Here is a 26,633-nt window from a genome sequence, read left to right as displayed (position 1 = left end):
AATACGTATTTTTAAATTACTACATTTCTATTTATAAATACAAGATAATTTTTTAAATATATTTTTTGACCTCTTTTGTGGTCCCTATTGTGGTCCCTACATTTTTAAACATAACAGTTTTAAAAATTAAATTAGAATAATTAATGCTGGTGCCATGATGACATAATATTTTCCAAGTTATTTAGCAAGATATTCATCATAAAGTACAACGTAAAGCCTTTACTATAGGTTGACTAAGCAATTTATATCTTAATTGCAAGACAACAGTTGTTTGTTTAGCCAATCCAAAAAAAAAGTCTTAATGGGGCAAAAAAGATTGACCTTAAAATTTGTAAAAAAAAAAAAAAAAAAATTAAACAAATGCAAAACTGCCTTAATTCCAGCCAAACAAGATTTTTTTCTTCCAGAATGCAAAAAATATTAGGAAATGATGTGAAAATGTCCTTGCTCTGTTAAACAGCTTTTGGGAAATATTTATAATAACTAAAAATAAAAGTATTTACACAAACATTTCCCAGGTACAATCGTGTAAATATAAATGCATGTTTTTATTTACAACATTGGAATTTCATTGGCATACCGATAATAATAATAATAACAATAATAATAATAATAATAATAATAACAACAACAACAACAACAACAACAATAATAATAATAATAATAATAATAATAATAATAACAATAATAATAATAACAATAAGAAGAAGCTAAGTAACTTATTTAAAAGTAAAATATATATTTTTAACAATATCAAAACAAAAAAGTGGGCTCAACTAGTCTATAAGGTTGACTCGCGAGCCGTTTGAATCAGTTCAGTCAGACCGTTTATTGAACCGACTCTTAAAAAAAACAAAAGAGTGTGCGAGTGCAACTTTGGTTGATGTACGATTAGCAAGAATTGTCCCATCTTCAAAAACTGAATTTGATTATCTTCACACCGTGGTTTTCTTCAATTCTTAACCATCTACACGATGTAGCCTTTTTAAATTCAGATATTTAGTCTAAAATCATTCGTTGATCTTATTACTTCAGCCTGTGTATGCTTCGTCATACTCTTTAAAAAGACGCTGCTGATCCACATAATGAATTTTAAAGGTAGGTTAATTAATATTTGACAATGACAATTTGCTCATGGTCAGTCATGTGGACTGACTTTAATCTCCTCTAGATGGCAGTCTTGCACTGCTCGTGAACATTCTGCATATGATAATTTCTCAACAACTCAGAAATGGTGCATTTTCTTGCTGATTTACCATTGAAAAATCGATCTGACTTCAAAAGAAAACGTACAGTTAGCAGATACATTTTTATGAGAGGCATAGATTTTTGTTTTACCACAAATTGTCATTTGACTGCTTAGCCTTCGTAAAACGTTGATTGTCAAACTCAGAAGGTCAGACTAAATAATATATAAGCCTTTTTATTTTATATTAATTTTATAAGAACCCCTTTCTAAATTTTTATTACAGACAAACTCTGCTTTGTATGATTATGTAAAGGTCTAACAAAGTCAGGATTAAGTGCAATTAGCTGGAAACAAGCACAACATCAGGGTCATATAAAGGTCATACATGCACTAAATTATTATAGAACTATCTGAAAGAAAACAGATGAAAAATATAACAAGCTGGTCAGTAAACAGGCTAGTATGTGAGCTGTTTTATGTTATAGGTTCCAGCTCTCAAGCTGATTTTGTATAACCATTAAAACAATTGAATTAAATGTCATATAAAGGATGTATCTAGGTATATGCTGTAACGTCTGAATGCAAAATGAAATAAAAAAGCAAAGCAAAGGGACTAAATAATACATGAGCTTTTATCATTTTGTTTCAGTTTGTTCTTTTGCAGAGGTCTTGAGATAAACATCAAAAATAAATGGATAAAATTAATCCTTAAACAAATAAAACTTGATCTAAAGGCCATCTGCAGCTTTAGAAATGAATTCTTATATTAGCATGTAACTGCACGCAAATAATTAAAAAAGTTACTGAATAATTATATATTCATACATGTTTTGATGTATGCACGCACGCACGCACGCACGCACGCACGCACACACACACACACACACACACACATTTATACACCTTAAAAGTAATTTTAAGCAAATAAATTATTAACAAATAATCAAATAATTTAATAAAATATAATTAATAACTTTTTAATTAAACAATTATAATATTTAATTAATTATGATATGATCTATTTTATATTTATTTTACCCCCCCCCCTTTTAATTTTTCAAAAGTAAATGAATAGACAACAGTTAGATACAATTTAATCAATAATAAATCAAATATCATGACTGAAAACAAACAAACAAACAAACAAACAAACAAGCAAACAAACAAACAAACAAACAAACAAGCAAGCAAACAAACAAGCAAGCAGGCAAGCAAGCAAACAAACAAGCAAGCAGGCAAGCAAGCAAGCAAACAAACAAACAAACAAACAAACAAACAAACAAGCAAGCAAGCAAACAAACAAGCAAGCAGGCAAGCAAGCAAACAAACAAACAAACAAGCAAACAAACAAACAAGCTTAAATATTTGATGATTTTATATTTTATACTCTCAGAAATAAAGGTATGAGAAATGTCACTGGGTTGATATTAACTCAAAAGGTACACATAATTTATCTATATATGTATCAAAGTATCATAAGTATCACATAAAGATCCATATTAATACATCAAGGGTACATAATAGTACCTAGTACCCTTTAAGTACATACTTGTACCTTTTAAAAAGGTACTACCCTAGTGACAGCTCTCGTACCTTTATTTCCAAGATTAAAATTTCAACATTAAGTAACTTAACCTTTCTTAAAATAGGCAACATATCATACAGAAGTCATATGTACTTCTATACATTAACTTTAAATGATCACAGTAAAAAAAATATAAAAAAATCAAATGTATCAAGTAATTCAATTAAAAATAAGTTAAATACATTACACATTATATATCTAAATGCATGCTAATAAGTGAAAATAAATCACCTTCTAGTGAGTTAAGGGACAATAAACCGGACCAGGAGAATAAAGTCTGCAGTAGCTGTTCTCTGCAAGCGGTGGTCTTCTCATTAGTTTTGGTAAGGCCCTCTCGACAGTGTCCGAGGCACGGGGGTCCTGTTGACCTTGACGGCAGGAGTCCCGTGTTAAACACTAATGAGAGAAATGTTCCCAAGCTTGTCTACAGCAGCGAGCGATCAAACAAAGGGGAAGTGCACTAAAAATAACTTCACCACATTAATGAGTGATCTGCAGGTAGCTCTTTGTTTGTTCTTCAGTGAAGGTGTGGATTTTTACACGCTTATGGCACTTCTTCTTGAGATCATGACGATTTAGCCACTTTGACCTGTTTGAAAAACTGACTTGCAGAAATCTTTTGAGCTTTTTATAGTGTTTGTTTTCAGGCTAATGTAAAGAAAACACCAAAAATGCACGTTTACGAGTTTGTTTTGTTGTGCTTTATCAGTTTGGGTTTGTATTTCATGTTATAATTCATGTTTTTGTTCTTAAAATGACTTTTTCTGTACTGCATTGAGCCAAAAATCTCCACTTGAAACTCACATCTGTATTCTGAATGCTTTTATAGAGGAAATTATTCACACATTTTGCCTGGTTATATACAATGTTTATTTTGCAAAAATATTTTCTGTCTGATGTATTTTCTAAAATAAAGAGATTTCAAAAATCCTCTTGGTGAAAGCCTTTGACTCTAAAATGCCAGAAAATTGTGAAATAATTAGTTTAATTTAATTATGCTTAATTTGCATATTTGCAGCAATATTCTAACATAGAATAGGCTCATTCTGAAAATGTACTCCTCTAAACATTTCTGGTGATCATGAATTATGTAGCCAGTCCGATGATGAACAGTTCCAGAAGTGAAGTTTCATAAACTAATTTTGAGAGGAGCACGTGACATGATCGACCACTGCTGGCCACTCATCCGTAATCAGTAACAATCCAATCAGAGTGATCCTAGCTTACTATAAATGGATCACTTTCTCCTTTTTGCCCTATCTTCATTTTGGAATAATCCCCCCTTCCACCCCATTTCCTCCCCTTTCTAAAGGGTGTACTATCAAGACCTACCTGATCTCGGATCCCCTGATATGCTTATTGACCGGGCGAGAGCCCTGGGCTCAAATATCTCAGAGCTCAGAGTTCTCTCCCGGGACATCATGCCAAACCTGCTGTAAATGCTAAGCATATCTAAGTGGGAACTCTGGAAAGTGGGTAAAATAAAAACAGAAGTCAAAAAATAAAATAAACAAGTAAATAACAGGTTGAGAATGTGGTAAAATCTAACAGCAAGGTAAAAAATCAGTCAACGGCGCTTCTTTTTACTGAATTGCATTTTAAAACTGTCGATTGGGTTTAGGGAAGTGGGTGGGCAGGTCAATAGTGCTTTTGAAAACACTATTGGTTGGGTTTAGGAAAGGAAGAGGGTGGGTCAGTCGATCAGTCAGTTAGTCAGTCAGTCAGTCGACAGCGGCCTCTGGTGGATTTATGTGAGGACAGCAGGTGCAAATAGCACTTGCAAGAGAAATTTGAGATCTGAAAAAGCACACACAGTAGCCTCTAGTGGATTCACAAAAACAAAAACTACAAAAGAACATACCTCCTGAAAGATATTTTGTAATCTTCAGAAATGTATACAATAGTACGTTTTCAGAATGAGCCTGGGTTGCAATATTCACTTTACACTTTATATTCAGCTTTACAGGGGGTCATCAACTGACAAATATAAATTCCCTTTATATTTTTATATATGAGAGGGGATTGTACTGTAGGAACATCCAGAAAAGGTCAGAGCTCAAAACTTTCATGTTAGTATAGAATGAGCTTATAATAATAATGGCGATCTGCTAAAATGACCAGTTATCGTATGTATTTTGTAATGGTGTGTCTAAACTCCGCCTCCACAGAAGATGATTGATTACTTCTTTAAATCATTGCCTGCTTAGCTCCACCCAACCATTCACACTTCAGTGGGTAAATAACGAGAGAGGTAAACGCAAGTCTATGCAAATGTCTAGCAATAAATCTGACTCTGAAGACAAGCAGATACTGTGCAGTGCCAAGTTATAGAACAGCATTAGAAAAGTGTCGATTTTCGAACAGCGTCAATGAGAACGTGGTCTTTTGTTCACCAAATGTTTTAAAGTGGATTTGTTTACAAATAGGAAACATTTTGATGTGGAATTTTTGCCTGAAATATAATGTTACATTACAGTATTACAGCCATTTTCTTTAAAACTAAATACAGTATTTAATTTATAGTAACATTCAATTTAAAAAGCATGATCGCTTATAAAAACACTAATTTACTTCTTTAAAAAGTTTTGTGAAAGATAACTAGAACTTTAGTACAGTTAACAGTGCACTATTTATGTTCAGTGAGTTACATACATAGGTGATGTGGTAGTGCAGTGGGTAGTATAACCTTGCCGGTGCTACACCACCCAACCCGCTCGGGGCTGGGATCGAACCACTGATCTTCTGCATTGGAGTCAGGTGCTCTACCAAGGAGGCTAAAGACCATGGCCTTTAGCGTCTGTCGCTAGAGCACCTTTAGAGGTCAGAGTAGTGAGGTTTACCTGCTCAGCTCTTTCCTAGCTAGCCTCTGTTACAGTAGCACGTTCACCTCACAGCAAGAAGGTCGCTGGTTTGAGCTTTGGCTGGGTCAGTTAGATCTCTGTGTGGAGTTTGAAGTACAAATAGCTGCATTTCGTCTTTAAAATGAAAGCTACGGGGTGGTTTGACGTTGTTCCTTTTCACACTTACCAGGTGACCGATTACCTTCTTATGGACGGCTTTCCTGCTGTTACCAGTTTGTCCAGTAGCTCGCCATGTACGTTGGTGGACTTGCAGAGAGGAGTTGACCACGATGATGGAGTTTAAGTCTGGTGAAGAACGGTTCCACAAAGCAAGTAAGACAAATACAGAAGCCAAAAAATAAAATAGATAAGTAAATTTTTGGATTTTGCAGTGTATTTAAACACTTTGTTTTGATGAGGTGTTCAAAATCTGGTCTTCTAAATCAGTGGTTCTTAAAGCGGAGGTCGGGACCCCTGGGGGGTGGCAGGACAAGGACAGGGGGTCACGTGGTCCATTCATTAATTTTGTTTTCAACTTAGTGCCTTTATTAATCAGGAATCGCCACAACGGAATGACCTGCCAACTTATCTAGCATATGTTTTACACAGCAAATGCCCTTCCAGCTGCAACCCAACACTGGGAAACATACACACTCTTTCACACACATACACTACGGCCAATTTAGCTTATTCAATTCACCTATAGCGCATGTCTTTGGACTGTGGGGGAAACCAGAGCACCCAGAGAAAACCCATGTAAACACGGAGAGTATATGCAAACTCCACAGAGAAATGCCAACTGTTAAACTTTCTGACAACTTTATGGCAATCAAATACTTTAAAAACACATACAGGCACAATCTGAACGTTGAGAATGATCTCTGAGTGGCGGTTTACAAAATTAAACCAAGAATAGGCTTGAAACTGATACTTGAAATGTTGAAAACACTGTGTCCACCAGTCTTAAAGGTAAGGTTAATATTAATTAAACAAATTAATAAATGACTGTAAAAATTATAGGATTGTTAGACTGTTGCACTTTTTTGTGTTGTCAACATGCTCGTGTTTATGTAGGCTTATTGTGTGCGCAACGTTTGTATATTTACAACCACCTTTGAGGAATGTGGGGCCTGCGAATCACTGGCATTGTTATTTTGGGGGTCGTGGACTGAAAAGTTTGGGAACCCCTGTTCTAAATGACATCTTTTTTGTTGTTGTTTTAATCTTTATAACATTATAAAGAAACTTTAGAGAACGTCAAACAAATGAAAAACCCTTGAAGTATTTTTTTTTAGAAGGTAAGAATCTAGTGGACTTGTCAGCGCAAAAAACATCGTTGAGAATAAGACAATACTCCAACTGTTAAACTTTCTGACAACTTTATGGCAATCAAATACTTTAAAAACACATACAGGCACAATCTGAACGTTGAGAATGATCTCTGAGTGGCGGTTTACAAAATTAAACCAAGAATAGGCTTGAAACTGAAACTTGAAATGCTGAAAACACTGTGTCCACCAGTCTTAAAGGTGAGGTTAATATTAATTAAACAAATTAATAAATGACTGTAAAAATGATATGATTGTTAGACTGTTGCACTTTTTTGTGTTGTCAACATGCTCGTGTTTATGTCGGCTTATTGTGTGCGCAACGTTTGTATATTAACAACCACCTTTGAGGAATGTGGGGCTTGCGAGTCACTGGCATTGTTATTTTGGGGGTCGTGGGCTGAAAAGTTTGGGAACCCCTGTTCTAAATGATATCTTTTTTTGTTGTTTTAATCATTATAACATTATAAAGAAACTGCAGAGAACTTTAAACAAATGGAAAACCCTTGAAGTCATTTTTTTAGATGGTAAGAATCTAGTGGACTTGTCAGCGCAAAAAACAGCATTGAGAATAAGACAATACTCCACTCATGTTTCAAGCCCTCCGCGGGCAAAAAGAAAAGGGGCAAATTCGAGCAACAATTAATTTGCACAATATAATCCACTTCTATTCCCTGCCAGCAGGATTTATGCCAACTCTGCACATGAGAGCCATGAGGCTCTCTCTGGGCAGGAACAATTTCATCAGCCCTCCATGATTGATGAGGAGAGCAATGAATCTCTGGAGCAACAAGGCAGAAACAGCCTTTCCCTCTCTCTCAGTCCCTGTCACCTCTGTTTCCCTGGCGGTTTCCTGCTTTCTGTGGTTTTTCTGCCCTCGTCATTCACCGTCATTTCATTTCGGCCTGCCCTTTTTTTCGTCTGAGCCAACGCGTTTGGCATATTGTCTCATGTTTATGGATAACAGATCTAGTTAGTGGAATAATTGTAGTCAATCATATTAAATGTAGTCAGTGGGAGCAGTATTCATTTAGAAAATGATTCGGGATCTCAAATGTAATTTGTGCTTTATTAAAAAAGTTTTATAGATAGATAAATGTGTTTTTGGAAAATAAAAAAGTGTATATCAAGCAGCCTAATAAAAACATTATTATAATAATTATCATGTATTTTAAAACAATATTTTTCACAAGGAGCAGATCACAATTACAACGCAATCTCAAGGCAATTCATGCTTTTTTGATTACGTGGCTAATTTGTATTCATTTCTACTGCTACAATTTAGTACGATTTGCTCATACCCTATTGAGGGGTAGGGTTAGGGGTAATGATGTTTAAAAATCATTTATTAATCACATTTATTAATCATAATTGAACATTTACTAATGCATTATTAACATCTAAGTACATGCTTGTTAACATAGGTTAATGCACCATGAGTTAACATGAACTAACAATGAACTACTGTCTTTTCATTAACTAACGTTAACTAACATGAACAAATACAGTAGTAAATGTATTGTTCATTGTTTGTTCGTGTTAGTAAATGCATTAATTAACTTTAACTAATGAACCTTATTGTAAAGTGTGACCATTTTTTCCTTCATTTTTTCATATGAGGATTATAAATCCTGTGATTCCTGTCCAATCAAATCCCACTTAGAAGGTAAATCGCATCACGATGAACTACTTCAAGACATGGGCGATTTATAATTGCAGAAAGCTATTTAGAAGCATTAAAAGGGTTCAAGAAAGTGTCCAAAATTTTTACACGCAATGACCCAGAGACCAGAGATGGGAAGTAACAAAGTACAAATACTTTGTCACTGTACTTAAGTAGATTTTTCTGGTACTTATTTTTTTGATAACTTTTTAGTTTTACTTCTTACATTTTTACACAAATATCTGTACTTTCTACTCCTTACATTTTTCAAACCACGCTCTTTACTTTTGTTTTCATGTGTTTGGTGGCGCGATCTATATTATTTCTTATCATTGCGCAATAATAATGGGCGTGATTTCAACGGTAAAAAACTGTAAAAATGCTACAGTACAAATCTGTAACCTGGTAAACGGTATGTTTCCTTAATATATACAGCGAATGACCCTAAATTGACTTTCCCAGAATTCCCTGCATGGCACATCACTTTTTATGCATTTTCTTAACATTACTATGGATCTTGGGGAGTGGAGAACATGAGTCTGATTCCAGCGACGCTCCAGGGACAGACGAGTCTTCGCTGAGGCCATCTTCCAGCCTCAACCACGGCGAATGAAGCTCTGCACAAGACTTTTGGCCAGCGGAGAAATTAAAATGGTCGTGCTCAACTGAGTCTGGTTCTCTCAAGGTTTTTTTTCTTCACTCCCATCAGGTGAAGTTTTTTTTTCCCTCTCCGCTGTCGCCACTGCCTCGCATGGTTCAGGATTGGTAGAGCTACGCATCGATGAATTTGCTCTTCAGTGTTTGAACTCTCAGTAATGATTAAATCACACTGAACTGAGCTAAACTGAACTGAACTGAACTTAAACACTAAAACCTGAACCACACTGTTCCAGTTACTATGACCATTTATGTGAAGCTGCTTTGACACAATCTACATTGTAAAAGCGCTATACAAATAAAGCTGAATTGAATTGAATCTTTTTAGTTGTTTCCCCATCAGTTATGTACATTAGAGATTTATGTTACATCTAATGTTGATAAACAATGTTATTTCATGACTTTATATTTATGCGTGTCACCATACTGGTGTTTAGTAGCTGTGTGAATTACTGAGCACCTTCTATTTGCTGATACTCTTTTCTACTTGTGGGAAAAGTTGATTGTGATGAGCACTGGCTCATTATGTAACTTCCTTATCACCACCTGCATGTGGGTGTGCTAACGTGTCTAACTGTGTAACAAAAGATGTGTAGATGTTGGTCATTCAAAATACAGACATATTACCTCTATAAAGTAATAAAATATGTGCGTTTACCTTAAAAATTAGAAATTACTTTTACGGTTTGTACCGTGTTTTTAACGGTAAAGTACTGGCAACCACAGCTGCCGGTTTTCTACCGTAAATTTTACGGATTTATTTTTTACAGTGTACAGTGCGCAGCTATCGTGCACCGTACGTGGGCTAGTTTATAAAGATTACTATGAGAAAGGCGAGGATGATTACGCAGATGTGAGAGAGTTGGCGAATTTACACTCAAAAAAATGATTTGTTGGACTTACATAAAAAAAGAGTGTCAAGTGGTTCCACGTAACTGTGTTGAGTAGTTTCTACAAGTAACAATATAGTTAAATAAACTAAAGAAATCCATGTAAAGTTTACAAAATATTTCTTAGTACATTCAACCCATTTAGATGTGTCATTATTGCATTTTAGTTTTATGTATATTTTACTTAGTAATGTTATGTTAGAATTATGAACTTTTAGTATGTAAGGTGAACACTTTATTTATATATATATATATATATTTCACTTCTAATGTATGTGCTCTACAAGTGTAAAACTTAAATAATCAAACATATTTTTAGAAACAAAATGAATTTATTTTCTTTGCAATGTTTTGCAACATACAACTGCTAAAAACCCATAAAACAATTTCAATTTCCTTTGAAACAAACACACTAAAACATCAGATGCTTTCAGTTAACATTTACAGGGTCTTTTAAAGTGCAACTGGCTTTAAGAATCTGAAATAATCTTACTTTGAAAAATGTTGTACATGGAATGTTAAAATACTGCTAAAATTCATTTCTGATCTTTACAATCAACAGTGAGAGTAACATTAAAACTGGCCTCTATTTTTGTAAACATTCTCAAACAGTTCAAATAAAAGTACAAAAAGAAAGAAAAAAATGCAAAAGCAACATTTGGTCAATAGTGAACATTCTTACAATGTGCTACTTCAAATATTGGAAGAAAAATGTATAAGAGCAAATTTACAAAAGTAATTTGACATTTTTTTCCAGTGTCACAAAATGCTACAATGCTCAATTGCTGATATTTCAAAAGGTTTAATATATTGTTAAAGTATACAACTGACCTTTATTTATGAAAACCACCACAAAACAACAGCTTGTTTAAAAAAAATAAACATAAAAAAAATTATAAAAGAAGTTTTACTATTGACCAAAATGTTCTTTCAATATGTGCAACTGCAAGTAATAAATTTTACTTTGAACAAGAAAAGGAAAGTTTAAGACAAGCAGCATAAGAATTTAAAAAAAGCAAAGAAAAGAATAAAACTGAAAATCAGAATCTTTGTAAATAATCAAACAATTATAACCATTTAAAGATGTAGAACTCCATTTAAAACTTTGGTGCCATCGTTATAGATAACTTTAAAATTGGCCCTTAATTTTAAAACTAGAAACAATTTAAGTGTCTCAAAAAAGCTTCTTCCTCTATTTCTTTCATTCGTCCAGAATGATGTACTGATTCAGCCAACAAGTTTGTTTTTGAGAACTTGTATTTTGTGTGACAGTTTATGTGCAAGTCCCAGCAACACTTTCTGAAAAACTCAAAAGTGTATTTCAGGTCTGAAGGATAACTGAGATTCACGCTGTATTTGACTCTCAAAGAAAGAGAACAAGCCTTGGTGACATCGCCAAGGTTCTGAAGCACTTTTACTCCCTCAAAAATCAGTCCAGCAACTGATGGTGGGTCACAGACTTCTAAACCTTCAGGCTTAACGATGTAGATTTTAATGACAGTATTTGCCATGTCTCTCTCAAAGTCTGTCGCCTACAAAACACAAAAACAGTATCACTGTTCAGTTTAATTACATCAAAAATACAGATTGTAAATTTAAAGAATTTTGTATCAACTGTCCATTCCTTAATCTTTCACATCACGCACCTGCAGTGACTTACAAAACTACTTTACTGTGTTTGTTAGGGTGGTCAAAAGTACAGGCTTCTGTACTGAATTTTAAAAAATGTGAAGAAATCATCATTCCTTCAAAGAAATTCAATTGGCCACAATTAAGATGGCTGTGTAGTGCACTCCACGTTTTAAATCTACAGCGACAGTCAGAATAAGTGCATGAAAAACGAATACCGCGACCACAATGTCTATGCACTAATCTATAGTGTTTCAACAACTGTGATCTAGTTGTGATGGTTATTTTGCAGTCTTTGCACTGCCACATGCTTTCCTTGAGAAACACGAGTCAGTATAACAGGCTAAAAATGCTAACATTCAAAAGACTCCATAATACACTGATATAATAAATTAACATAATTCTGTGAACACTCACATCACTTTTCCTGGTGATATTTAACACTAAAGATTAATGAAAAACTCATACCTGACAAAGCCACCATCTTCTCCTCCTCATGTGCTTCACATGTTCCTCTCTCTGACTGTTCCTTTGTTCCGCCTCCAGGTAGGCAGCTACGGTATCAGCAAATATCCAATCTTAAGAGGTTTTTGCGTTTTACTCAACAATGTTAAGTTGGCCTGTCAAACCCTTATTAAGTAAAGCCTACAGTACTACATTTTTGTAGAAATAACATGGTAAACTTATGTTCATTTAATTACTATTATGTTTTATGTAATGTGAACAAGGATGGGTTTAGTAAAACTAACAATAGGGAAAGTTCATTTTTTTGAGTGTACCATGACTGATGCTGCCCTGTTTACAGAGTAATAAGGCATCTTTTGCTTGATCGAATCGGATCACAGTTAAACAAGAGAGACACCTTCCAGTTCAAAAACATGCCGTTTAAATGCTTAAGCCTTTTAGGTCCCACTTTATATTAAGTGGCCTTAACTAATATGTACTTACACAGGAATTAATAGTTTGCTACAATGTACTTACTGTGTAAATACATGTATTTATTGTGTACTTATGCTTGATTAAAGACATTGATTTAATTACATATGTAATTGACTTTTGTTATTACATTTGTAAATACACTGTTGACCATCCCTTACACCTTAACCCACTCTTAAACCTACCTATGCCACCAAACCTGTCCATAACCCAACCTCTTTCCCAACTCAAAAGCACCGCAAGTGTTCTCAAATACATTTTAAACACAGTACATTGCATTTATTTTTTTGATGTAAGAACATAGTAGTTAAGGACACTTAATATAAAGTGGGACCGCCTTTTGTCCACTTCCTATCATTTAGTGCACAGGCTTTTAATCTAATACCATGAAAACAGTGCTTTTTTGTAAAGATTTGTACATTTAGTAATAGAACAATCAAACACTTTATTGAAAATGTATGTATTGCGGTTTATTTCTCGGTTATGTATAAGAGCTGCTCTTCGAAGAAATAAGCAGCTTTAGCCTAATGCAAAAAAAAAAGAAAAAAAAAAGTTTGCAGTCAAATTTGATAAGAATTTATTTTAGCAAATGAAAAAAAATCAATATATTTTGGACAGAATTCTACAGAGACCCGGAAGGGACATAGTGGAGGAGAAATAAATTGGCTGGGTAAAAAAAAAATAATAAAAATTTGTACGAGAAAAAAAATGGGTGAAAGAAAAAAATGGGTGTAAGTAAAATGTATATTTTTAAATTTTTGCGTTCTCTCACAAAGTTTTGTGTGGCCTCACAAAAATGTTTTCCATTCTCTCGCAAAGATGTTTTGCGTTCTCTCGCAAAGTTTTGCGTTATCTCGCAAAGATGTTTTGTGTTCCCTCGCAAAGATGTTTTGTGTTCTCTCGCAAAACTGTTTCTCCACAAACACTTTCTGCTCACTTCACTCACGTAAACCCTCCCGTTTTTGCCGAAATTCTCCCATATTTTACCATTCTATCCCACTATCATCCAATCATTGAGTATTTTCCTAAAATTCTGATATGTATACTACGTACAGTATACATATATTTGCGTACACAACTATAAATAACCAAATAGTGTACATGCAATATACAGAGAAACATTTATGCTTATAAACATTATCCTGCATATAACTACAATGTAGTTACAATGTAACAACACAGTAAATGCACACAAGATTCTATCTTTGATGTAATTACAATGCAATGATGTAGTAATTACATCTAAGCGAAACGTTTGTTATTACATATTACATGTGTACTGTGTATATTTATAAAACTATTTACAAATACTGTACATGAGATTACAAAACACATTTACAATACTATTTTGGATTAAATTACATGTTATTACATTATGTTATAACTATATAATTACAATGTTATAACAATTTAATTATAATGTAATGACAGTATTTACAGCTTATATACATATAAATGCACAAATACTGTACTTAAAAAATTACAGAAAATTTTAGGTTTGTAAATAATACCTTGGATGTAATCACAACGTAATTGCAATATAATGGTATTGTAATTACCATCTAACGACACAGTAATTACATCAATGGTGAAAGTTTGTCATTTCCTCGTGTATTGTGTATGTTTATATAAAAAAATTATACAGTATATAACCAAGTACTGTACATGCAATATACAAAGAAACATTTACATTTATAAATATTATCTTGTTTGTAACTACAAAGTAATGACAATGGAATAACATAGTAACTACAATGTAACGACAGAGTAATTGCACAGAAGTTAAAAGTTTGTAAATACATATTACATATTAGATGCAGTTACAATGTTTTAACAATGTACAATGTCATTACATCAAAATAAAAGCTTGTTGTTACATGTTTGTTGTACATGTAAATAAACAAATTCTGTACATGAAATTTATCTGTACGAGATATCATCTTGAATGTAAATACAATGTAGTAAGATTGTAACTACAATGTTATGACATAGTAATGAAGTTTGTAATTACATGTGTACTGCGTATGTTTATGTATACAACTATAAATAACCAAATACTGTACATGCAATATACAAAGAAACATTTACGTTTATAAATATTACCTTAGATGTAACTTCAATGTAACTACAATGTAATGACAAAGTACATCTTATATAAACGTTTTTATTACATATTACATGTGTGCTGTGTATATTTATATATATAACTATTTACAAATACTGTACAGTACATATTTACAATACTATCTTAGATGTAATTACAATGTTATAACAATTTAATTATAATGTAATGACATAGTAATTACATCCAAAACAAAAGTCTTGTGACTACATATGTACTGCGTATATTTATGTATAAATAAACAAAAACTGCACAACAAAATATACAAAGAAATTTTTGGGTGCAATATAATCAAATGATAATTACAATGTAACGACACAGTAATTATATCAAATAAAAAAAACTATAAACAAACAAATACTGTACTTAAAATAAACAAAGAAACATTTCGTTTATATTATCTTGGATGTAACTACAATATATTTACAATGTAATTAAAATGTAATGGCATATGTAATTACAATGTAACGACAAAGTAGTTGCACACCCACACAGTACAATCTGTTTATGAATCAAAATTAAAGTTTGTAATTACATATTACATACACCAATTTTATGTGGTGGAGTATTATTTACTCTCGACTGTGTTTCTTTCTGGTCATTCCTGCTGTCAACCGAGTCATCCGGCGAAACGACAAAGTAAGCTGATTGGCCTTTGTGTGTGCATTCAAAATGCTGATTGGCTCACTGAAAGAACTTTATAGAGCCAACCTAGAGTTTGACTTTGTAGATAAAATCTTTTTTTTTTTTTTTTTTTTTATAAAAAAGTCTTAAAATGTAAACAACTTACATCATTGTGGATTCTGGATTTTATAGACATAAGACTTCAGGCTAGTAGGTAGCCTTATACTTATTTCTTTTTTTATTTGCAGGTTGGCAAATGGCCGCAGCACATTGAGATCACATAATATATTGCTCTCATAAAAAATTATATTCACTGACATCGATGGTTCCATAAAGAACCTTTAACATGCATTGAATCTCTGTTCTTTAACTTAAAATGTCCTTCACACTATAAAATCAAAAGGTTCTGTTAGGATGTATTAACTAAAAGACTTTTTGGAGACTCAAAAACAGTTCTTGGCATCAGTGCAAAATCACTTTTTTGGAACTTTATTTTTTAATAGTATTCTACAGTCTTAAATATAACATTTTTAAGACTTTTTTTTACAGCAATGCTCTGAAGAACCAAGGGATCCTCGAGCCCGGGGCTTCCTCCCGTTCGCAGAGCTAGAGGTGAGCCTGAGCTCGATGGATCTCAGAACTCCCCGGCTGCGGTAGCTAAGGGAAAACATGAGAAAGGGGGCTAGACAAGTGCTTGATTGTTATGCATGATGTATATCTTTAGATGGTGGGAGAAAACCTGGGGAAAACCCACATGGACATGGGAAATATATACAAACTCCTCACAGAAATGCCTGGCGGAACAAGGGCCGGCAGTGTTCTTGCTGTGGGGCTCACAGTGCTAACCACTGGGCCGCCGTGCCGCAAGATCAATGGTAAAGGAGGAGAATCGGGGAGGAAGGGGGGTTTCTTCCAAACAAAGATAAAGTGGACTGAAAACTGTGGTTCTTTATAGTAGCTTAGGGCTCATATGATTGGAAGATAATGATTAGCTAATAGTAGACCGGCCGTGATAAATCATAAGGACGTGATCTTCTCGAAATTAGTTTATAAACTTACTTCACGAAGAACTTTTAACATCCATAAAAACATTTCAATTTACTAGTGTTGTTTTTGACTGACTGTTTTAAATTTGGTTTTAGTCTATTCTATGTGTATAGCTGACATTTTAGTTATTATTAGTTTTAGTTACGTTCAAACTTACTTCAGTCTTGTCAGGTTTTAGTTTTTTAATTTAGTGTTAGTTTAGTCAGAATCTTCCATGACTATTTTCATGTAGTTTTAGTCGATGAAAACTGATGACATTTTAATCTATTTTTTTCAAAATGTTGCTACTTCTGCATGACCATCATTCCCTAGCTTTCGCAACGTGTCTGTTTGTTGTCGTCTTCTAATTAATGCTGTGAGTGTTGTAAGAGGAAGTCATGTTGCCTACGTATGACCAGTGCATTTTTATAATTATTATTTTTTTATCATATATTTTTTAGGGGTTTTCACCTATATTGATAGGACAGTGGAGATTGACAGTTAGGAAAGTGTGGGGAGCAGAGATAAGGAAAGGATTTGCAAAGGACCCCGAGCCGGGAATCGAACTTGGGTTACCGCGAGCACCTGGATGCTATGTGTCGATGCACTAACCACTTGTCACACCTGCTGCAGTGCCCTCTGGTGGTTTTCAAGGGCACCAGTTTTTGTTATGGTTTTTGTGTTTTGTATCCTAGTCATGTGATCACTCCTTGTTTCCAGCTGTCCCTCATTGTCTAATTAGTTCTGTCTTTATAAGCCCTGTTATGTTGTGTTTAGTTTGCCTTTGGATTTTCAATGTTCTGTTTAGGTCTGTCGTGCTTTATTCGTGATCTGGTTCATCGTGTTTGGTTTGGTTTGGTTTGTTTGTTTGTTCACTTTGTTTAGTATCATTACAATGTTTTTGGATACCTGTTTAGTTTGTGTTTGATTCACTTTTGTGCTTCATTTTTGCACTTCATGTTTTTGTCGATTTTGCTACCTTGCCTGTCCCTTTGTCATTTTTTTGGAATCTTTATTGTTTGGCAATAAATGTGTTTTTCTGCACTTAGATCTTTCCCTTGTTTTTGTGATACCCACTCGTGACACCACTAGGCTATTGGCGCCGACTGACCTGTGCATTTATAATAATCTTTTGTGTTAAAATTACTGATTTTGTGTTAATAATTCCCAGAAATTTGCGGACAGTTTTTGCGATTAAAAATGTTTATATATAATTGTATTAATTATTATTATTTATTATTGTTATTATTAATTATTTACTATTATTTATATTTGGTAGCCTATGTTAGGTGTGCAGTCTGACACAATGACACAAATCATAAAAATAATGCGTCTTTATTTTGGTCTCTTATCAAGACAAGATCTAAAACTGATCTAAAACATTAGGGAATAAGCCAAAGGAAGGCTGTATATCTTGTTTTCATCCACAATCTTACTTTCTCTAAGATTTCCCTCCCCAGAGCATCTGACATGTACCTCAGGACATGCGTTAGGGCTTTCCCTACTGCAATGCACCTAAAACACAGATTGTTGTAAAACTCAACAATGGCAGGGAAGAGTTTTCTCTTTTTAACGACAGGAAAAGTTCTTTAATTTTCTTGTCGGCTTAGTCCCTTTATTAATCCGGGGTCGCCACAGCGGAATGAACCGCCAACTTATCCAGCATGTTTTTACGCAGCAGATGCCCTTCCAGCCGCAACCCATCTCTGGGAAACATCCACACACACACACTCTCATACACTACGGACAATTTAGCTTACCCAATTCAACAGAAAAAGGGTTAAACGAAAATATTTAGCAATTTTACGTACCATAATACCGTTTGCTTACTGCACAGGCTGCAAAACAATTCTGCCCACTTCCATGTACTGTTTGGATTGTGAGGGATTTTTGAGAGACACTCAAATACATCACATGCGACGTCTAAAGGTCACGTAAAACAATAAATTGCAAACTGAAATAAATATAATTGGATTATATGGTTGGAAATTGGATGTTTTATGAGATTAATTACATTTTCTTTTGCGATTATTTTGTGTTTAATTGAGAATTTGGCAGGATATCAAAATTTTGCAACTTTTTGTTGGATTTTTTGGAATCGTGAAAAACTAGAGGATCTGATTAGACTCAATGAAAATGCGAAAAGTTTATTTTTTATTTTGTAAACCACATTTCAATCTTAGCTGGATATTTCACTTCATTTAGAGCTGTGTTACACACTGCATGGGAGGTCATTTTCAAAAACCCATAATAGGTGCTCTTTAAATAAATTTTTACTGGGAAGTTTTTCATTAAATCAATTTCTTTTTTTGGCTTAGTCCTCTTATTAATCCGGGGTGGGAAGTTTTTATGAAACTTAAAATAGATTCATTTCTTTTACAATTACTCTTTAGATTAAAAAAAGGGGGGCAAACATTCTTTGGGAAACCAAGTTGTTTACTTCTTTTGACTTGTAAATCTTCTAAAGTTCTCTTTTTTAAGTCCATGTAAACCAGAAGTTACTAGCCCCTTTCACACAGTGATACCGGTAAATTTCTGGAAAATTTCCGGAACGACTTTACCGGTATATTCAAAAAAGTGCTGTTCACACAGGCGAGGACGTTACGGAAATTTTCCGGAAAAGAGCATTCACACATCCATTCCAAAATACCGGTAAATTCTGACATCATTCACCACAAATGAGCTTTAAACGGCTGCGCTTGTATTTGTAAACATTTGACTAAATTACAAACTCTGTGGATGATCAATGTTGTGAACAACTTTCGCAGGATCACTTTCGCATGTCGAGATGTTCATAATATGTGCGTGCAGGCGCTCATAGGCGCGCGCAAAGCTTGAAGGTAAACAAACAACGGCTTATCATAAGCATCTCATCGATGATTATTTACACAGTTGGCATAAAGAAGAACATATAAACGTGATCTGACTAACTTCTAGCAGCTAAATGTGTCTGGAAAAATATTCAAAGGCTTTTATTCTCACAAACCGCGCGGACGTAAATGCGTCTGACTGTTGTGATTGGCTAAAGCAGACGTCTCACGTCAGCACGTTCTAGACGTGCACGCGCTTATTACGGGAATCTTCCTTCTGCACTCACACAGCGCAGCAATCCGGCAAATTGCCGGTAATGTTACAACTTCTCTTTCCGGAAAATAGCCAGAACGAATTTACCGGTATTTTCAAAAAGGACCTGTTCACACACACAACCTTTCCGGAAAATTGCCGGTAATTTTCCGGAAAGGTCTGTATGTGTGAAAGGGGCTATTGTCTTATATGTTGATGTATTTCAAAAAGACATATAGAATATAAAAGTAGGGAGTCAGACATTGTATAACTTCCCTTTGCCAGCTAAATCCTTCAACTGTGTTATAAAGAGTTTGTCACAAAGTTATGTGCATTTATTTAAGACTTTTCTTTACTTTAATAAGAGAAAAACAATTATGCCTTAACTTTTTTTTGGAAGGAGTGTCTTTTTTTGATAAAGAATGTGACAACAGACATGTCAGACGATTGTTACATTACTCTGTATATACCACCCCAAGATGTAATTTTTTTTGGACCGACTTCTCTGACTGCATTCAATGGAAGAGAGCATGGTTATTACCTGAAAAATTCAGCATATACAACAAAATAAGAGAAATACATTTTAAGATCTTGCATAATGTTTATCCTACAAATTCCCAAATCGCTAATTATTTTGATATATCTAATTTGTGTACTTTCTGCAATATACATGAAGAGACTTTATTTCACTTATTCTATAGTTGCACTCACATTAAACATCTTTGGAATGACATTATTTTTTATTTATCATCCATTTTTAAACATGATTTAAATTTGTCTATAAAAGATATATTTCTGTATTTCTCGGATGATGATCATGCTCTCGATCTTATTCTAAATTTTTTGTGTGTTACACTGTAAATTTTTATAAACAAAAATAAGTTTCTAAAAACTATACCTCTTTTTAATACTTTCCTTGTTGAAATTTCGTACAATATTGAGTCTCTTAAGCTTATTTATAATAATAGGAATAATAAGTTTCTTGAAGCTTATGACAATCTTTTTTCTTAATGACTGAGGCTGTGTTTTTTTTTTCTCTCTGTCTTCTTTCTTATTTTTCTTCAATGCAGTGATGTTATTTTTCTTGTATTCAATAAAAAAAAAAAAAAAAAAGAAGTAGGGGGTCAGGCTTCCTTTCTGTGCATCATTCCTTCATAGCAAACTAATTGTAAGAGAAACAAGGTTGTATAGTGTGAGGGATATTGTGGCCGAAGCATCAAACACAGAAGCAAATGGTCAGACTTTGATTGAGGGTCACCGAAGCATAATTGGATCAACTTGCACAGCTAAATTGTTTACCTAAAGAATATAATGTGCACCAGCAAAATAAACATTGTAAATTCTGATGCCGACTTGCAGTTGAAAAAGATAAGCACTGTAGAGCTGATTTATTGCAGAAATTGAAAAGCATTTGCATTGAAATAAGTGAAATACTAAAACCTGATTGAAAATAGTTACCAAATAAAGTCACCTTTAATGTCTGGACTTCATAAAGCTCAGTTTAGTACAAGCTATAGAACAGAAAATGACAAGAGGCACAGATAATCACGTTACGCTGTTGTTGAGGCCACAATAGACTGTCCGGGCTGAACTCATGTTGACGTTATCCACCTCCAAATTTAGCTCCATTATTAAAATGACTATAATCCATCAAAGTGAATCAGTTCTGTGCTCGCGTTCGCTGTAAGGGAGGGACAGTTCACAATGAGGACTTTGACCTTACATGCCATAAAAGCGAATGAAAACGATGACGCAAGGAACTTTCTTTATGATTTCTAAAGCTGTGGAAAAATAAAAGTGAATTTTTCAGCAGTTCAGTCCGGCTGGCTCAGGCTACTGGCTTCAGATGCCATGACTGATTTATGAGCTACGAACTGCCTCCCCAACACCTCCCACTGCTGCACTTCCTCCAGCCCAAACAAATCTACTTATCTATGCTCCAGAGTCAATACAATTGACACTTTTTATTAATATATATCGTTATATATTATTATACTTTATATTATAGTAATCCATTTTAATTTGATCGAAGTTAAGCATTCATTTATTATTTGGTTTGATGTTCTTGTTGCAATTTAAATCTCAGTGCACATGGCTTCATCATGCTCTATGTAGTGAATCAAATCAGTCATGCTAATTACAGTAAAGCAATAGTATGATAAACTGATTGTAATGTCTTTATTGGATGTTAAACATTCTAAGGGGCCTTTCACATAAAACATACACTCCGGGCCACTTTATTAGGTACACCTGTCCAACTGCTGGTTACCACAAATTTCTAATCAGCCAATCACATGGCAGCAACTCAATGCATTTAGGTGTATAAAACATACACTCCGGGCCACTTTATTAGGTACACCTGTCCAACTGCTGGTTACCACAAATTTCTAATCAGCCAATCACATGGCAGCAACTCAATGCATTTAGGTGTATAAAACATACACTCCGGGCCACTTTATTAGGTACACCTGTCCAACTGCTGGTTACCACAAATTTCTAATCAGCCAATCACATGGCAGCAACTCAATGCATTTAGGCACATAGACATGGACATGGCAGTTCAAACCGAGCATCAGAATGTGAAAGAAAGATGATTTAGGTGACTTTGAACGTGGCACGGTTGTTGGTGCGGGGCGGACTGATCTGAGTATTTCAGAAACTGCTGATCTACTGGGATTTTTACGCACAACAGTCTCTAGGGTTTACAGAGAATGGCCTGAAAAAGAGAAATTAACCAGTGAGTGGCAGTTTTGAGGGTGTAAATGCCTTGTTGATGCCGGGGTCCGTGGAGAATAGCCAGACTGGTTCCAGCTGATAGAAACGCAATAGTAACTCAAATAACCACTCAATGGTTATGGCAACCAAAATTCAACATCTGATAGACGTCATAGTGGTAACGTCGACACAACGTCAAGCTGTAACATCATTAGACGTTGATATTTGGTTGGTTTTAGGTTGGACAGTGGACATTGACATCGGACTGACGTTAAGTTCTGATATAAACCCGATTTTCATTGGCAAACAAAATGCAGCGTCTCCACAACGTTAGGGTACAATTTCAATTTGACGGCATGTTGACGTCTTGTGCCTGCTGGGTGTTTAATGCCATTTCAGGCATCATACAGTAAATACCCATCATCTTCCCATCAGTGACATGCATCTAAACCAGGAGTGCCCATACTCGGTCCTGGAGGGCCAGTGTCCTGCAAAGTTTAGTTCCAATCCCAATTAGACGCACCTGGGCTAGCTGATCAATCTCATACTGAGCTTTCTAGAAACATTCGTGCATGTGTGTAAAGGTAAGTTGCAGCTAAAATCTGCAGGACACTCAATGCTTCCAAACAGTTAGCTGCAATGTAAAGTGCACATGTCTTGAGGTAGTTCATTATGATGCAATTTACCTTCTATGTGTGATTTGACTGGACAGGAATGACAGGACTGATTTTTCTAATTCTCATAGACAAGAAAAAAATAAAGTAGTAACTGCAGGTTGAAGGAAAGTAGTGAGAGTAAAAGTACAGATACTGCACAAAAAATGTACTCAAGGAAAAGTAAAAGTACACATTTTTAAAACTACTTAGTAAATTACAATTTCTGAAAAAAACTACTCAATTAAAGTAACTTGAGTATTTATAATTAGTTACTTTACACCACTGGTTGGTATGACGCCGTTCCTTTTTTGGATTGTCTTTGAAAACTTTCAGTTGGGTTTAGGGAAGTGTGTGTGTGTGTGTGTGTGTGTGTGTGGGGGGGGGGGGGGGGTCAATCAGTGCTTTTGAAAACACTGTTAGTTGGGTTTAGGGAAGGAAGAGGGTGGGTCAGTCGATCGGTCAGTCAGTCAGTCAGTTGATAGCAGCCTCTGGTGGATTTACGCGAGAACTGCAGGTGCGAATAACTCTTGCGAGAGAAATTTGAGATTTTAAAAAGCATACACAGCGACCTCTGGTGGATTCGTAAAAGCATAAACTTTAAAAAACATAACTCCTGAGACGTATTTGGCATTCTCAGAAATGTATATAGCGGTATATTTTCAGAATCTAGGTTAAAATTTTCAGACAACAAACAGACAAGTTAAAAATCTGTAGACATAATCCATGATAATGACAATAAATGATTAATTGATTAAACACTAAGATCAGCTGATTTAAATATTAAATATGAATTAATTGATATTAAATGTATTCATTCATTCATTTTCTTGTCGGCTTAGTCCCTTTATTAATCCGGGGTCACCACAGCGGAATGAACCGCCAACTTATCCAGCAAGTTTTTACGCAGCGGATGCCCTTCCAGCCACAACCCATCTCTGAGAAACATCCTCACACACATTCACGCACACACTCATACACTACGGACAATTTAGCCTACCCAATTCACCTGTACCGCATGTCTTTGGACTGTGGGGAAACCGGAGCACCCGGAGGAAACCCACGCGAAGGCAGGGAGAACATGCAAACTCCACACAGAAATGCCAACTGAGCCGAGGTTCGAACCAGCAACTCAGCGACCTTCTTGCTGTAAGGGGACAGCACTACCTACTGCGCCACCACCTCGCCCGAAATTAAATGTAATCATAAGGAAAAACAGTTCAAAAGTATGATAGCTTCATGAAAGGCAGTTATATAGATTTGTGTTTAGTAAAAATGATATTTTGTGATTATATTGTACTAACATAATTGAACTTTTGATGATCTATTATGATTTAGTAAGTGCTAAGAGGTTTGAAATGTTCCAAAATCATGCCATACCAGCCTGATCTCAGAAGGAAACTTAACTATTTTATGTTTTGTCAGTTTAGTGGCTAATTGCTACAAATTTGTATAAGTTCAGTCGTATGAAAATGTACAATTTAAAAAGGAGGTGTGACACCCAAATCCGCACCTAAACCCAACCGTCATTGGGGCTGAGCAAATTGCACAAAAATTTATGAATAAGATCGTACAAATTCATACAGATTAACCACTAAAAGTTACAAATTGCCGTGAGATGGTGTTGGGCATATCCCAAAAAAAAAAAAAAAAAATTATTCAACTGTTTTCAGATTATTTAAAATGTTCCACTTTATTATTTATTTTTATTTATTCATTCATTTTCTTTTTGACTTAATGCTTTTATTAATCCGGGGTAGTGATGGGAAGTTCGGATCATTTTACTGACTCGGATCTTTGAGTCTCGTTCATCAAGATGAACGAATCTTTTTTCGAGTCATTTCGTTCATTTGGTTCAATTTGCCAAAATATTATTAAAATGTTACGAATTGCTTCCAAACACATCTACAACTAGTCCAAAGGGTTGATTGCACGACAAATAAGTCATAAGTAGAATATAACAAGGAGAAAATAATAATTCAATGTTTACCTGCTCTTTTGTTTATGAAGGCATTTTTGTCTCTTTGCTTAGCTCACCTCTTTATGTCTTCAAATGTCAGGGGTTAATTCACGTAACACTGACAGTCACATATAATCTTAATCAATGCACAGTCTAAGCCGATAGGAGCCATGACCGTTCGTTCATCACGTGAGAGAATTACTCAAACCCGAGGACTCGAGAGATGAACGGTTCAATTCTTTTTCCGGCTCTAAATGCGTATGATTGGCTCGTGATGAACGAGTGACTCAGACCTGATAGCGGACTCGAGAGGTGAGTGGATCAATTCTTTTTCCGGCTCTAAACGCGTATGATTGGCTTCTGCCAATGTGATGAAGACTTGAAATTAACGATACTACCTGCACAAATGTGCGCATGCGCGGATGAACGAATCACTCCCTGAGAGGACTCATAGTTCGCGAGTCATAATGAAGATTGGTTCAAAATGAACGAATTGTTCATGAATGACCCATCACTAATCCGGGGTCACCACAGCGGAATGAACCACCAAATTATCCAGCACATGTTTTATGCAGCGGATGCCCTTCCAGCAGCAACCTATCACTGGGAAACATCCATACACACTAATACTCCACACAGAAACGCCAACTAACCCAGCCGAGGCTTGAACCAGCGATCTTCTTGCTGTGAGGCGATCGTGCTTGCCCACTGCACCACCGTGATGCCCCTATTTTATTTTATCGCTATGATATTTACGCTCCAAAACAAATCTCATTACCCCAGACACCCTGTTTGTCTCCCAACTGTTGTCTTTTCCAGTATTGTTCTTTCCAAGCTCACCTGACTTAACAGCTTTTTCGGGTGCAAAGGTTACCTCAGCCCTTTCACTAGAAAATAATGTCCCGGCAACACAAAGAGCAAGGTTGATCAGTGCCGCAGTGCCCTCCAATTGTATGAACACACATCTAGTGCCCTGCTGACACTCCAGGAGAAAAAAAGGACTGATAAGAGGGAAGAGATAAAGAAGAATGGCAGCGAGGAGGGTCCTCTGGGCAGGCAACCAATTACAGATGACAGCATCAGATTGTGTGTGGTCTCTTTCACCATCAGTAGACAAAACTCCTTTGACAACTGGCCACAAAAGGACCAAGGACGCCCGGCTCAAGACGTGCAGCAGAAAGGAGGAGGAAGAGAATTTTGTGGACTGGAAAAGTTTCTCTTGAGTCATTTGTTTGTTGTGGAGAAGGTCTTGTTGGGTTTTCTGTTGTTAATTCACACCACTAAACACTGAAAGAGTGTTTGGTCAACTGCACAGAAAGCAGGCAACGCTTATAAACATCCGTTTGAGCTGGAAAAAGACAAACCAAACCAAAAGGCGTTGTTGATATCAAAACATGTGCAGTTTACCGGTTTCTTATTCCTGTTAATGTTTTGAATTCATTTTATTAATCTACACTGTAAAGAATGTTGGGTTTCACACAATTGATTTGGGTTAGGACAATGTGAAGGAATTAAGTGAACTTATTCGTTTTTATATATTTAAGTGTATTGAACCTAAAACAATTAAGTCGTCCCCCCCAAAAAATGAAAGAATCATGTTGTTTCAGCTTATTTTATATAATAGTTTGAACAAAGAGCAAACACCATGAAAGAATGCTTGGTTCCACACAATTCTTGAGTTTTTTGGGGAGAACTTAATTGTTTTGTATTCAGTCCATTTGTTTTATGTTCAATCCATTATGTTTACATTTTG

At 35.1% G+C, this 26,633-nt stretch overlaps 1 long non-coding RNA gene across 1 annotated transcript; it reads left to right on the top strand.

Moving 5' to 3' along the window:
- The first annotated feature begins 791 nt into the window (after positions 1–791).
- On the top strand, positions 792–17,532 carry LOC141381010 (uncharacterized). Its single transcript, XR_012400481.1, has 3 exons — positions 792–1,098; positions 5,805–5,947; positions 16,951–17,532. It is a non-coding gene; the product is annotated as an uncharacterized lncRNA (long non-coding RNA).
- Positions 17,533–26,633: the final 9,101 nt, after the last annotated feature.

The sequence above is a fragment of the Danio rerio genome, chromosome 25 (genome assembly GCF_049306965.1).
Source record: "Danio rerio strain Tuebingen ecotype United States chromosome 25, GRCz12tu, whole genome shotgun sequence".
Lineage (NCBI taxonomy): Eukaryota > Metazoa > Chordata > Actinopteri > Cypriniformes > Danionidae > Danio > Danio rerio.
This window is presented reverse-complemented; position numbering and strand designations above follow the sequence as displayed.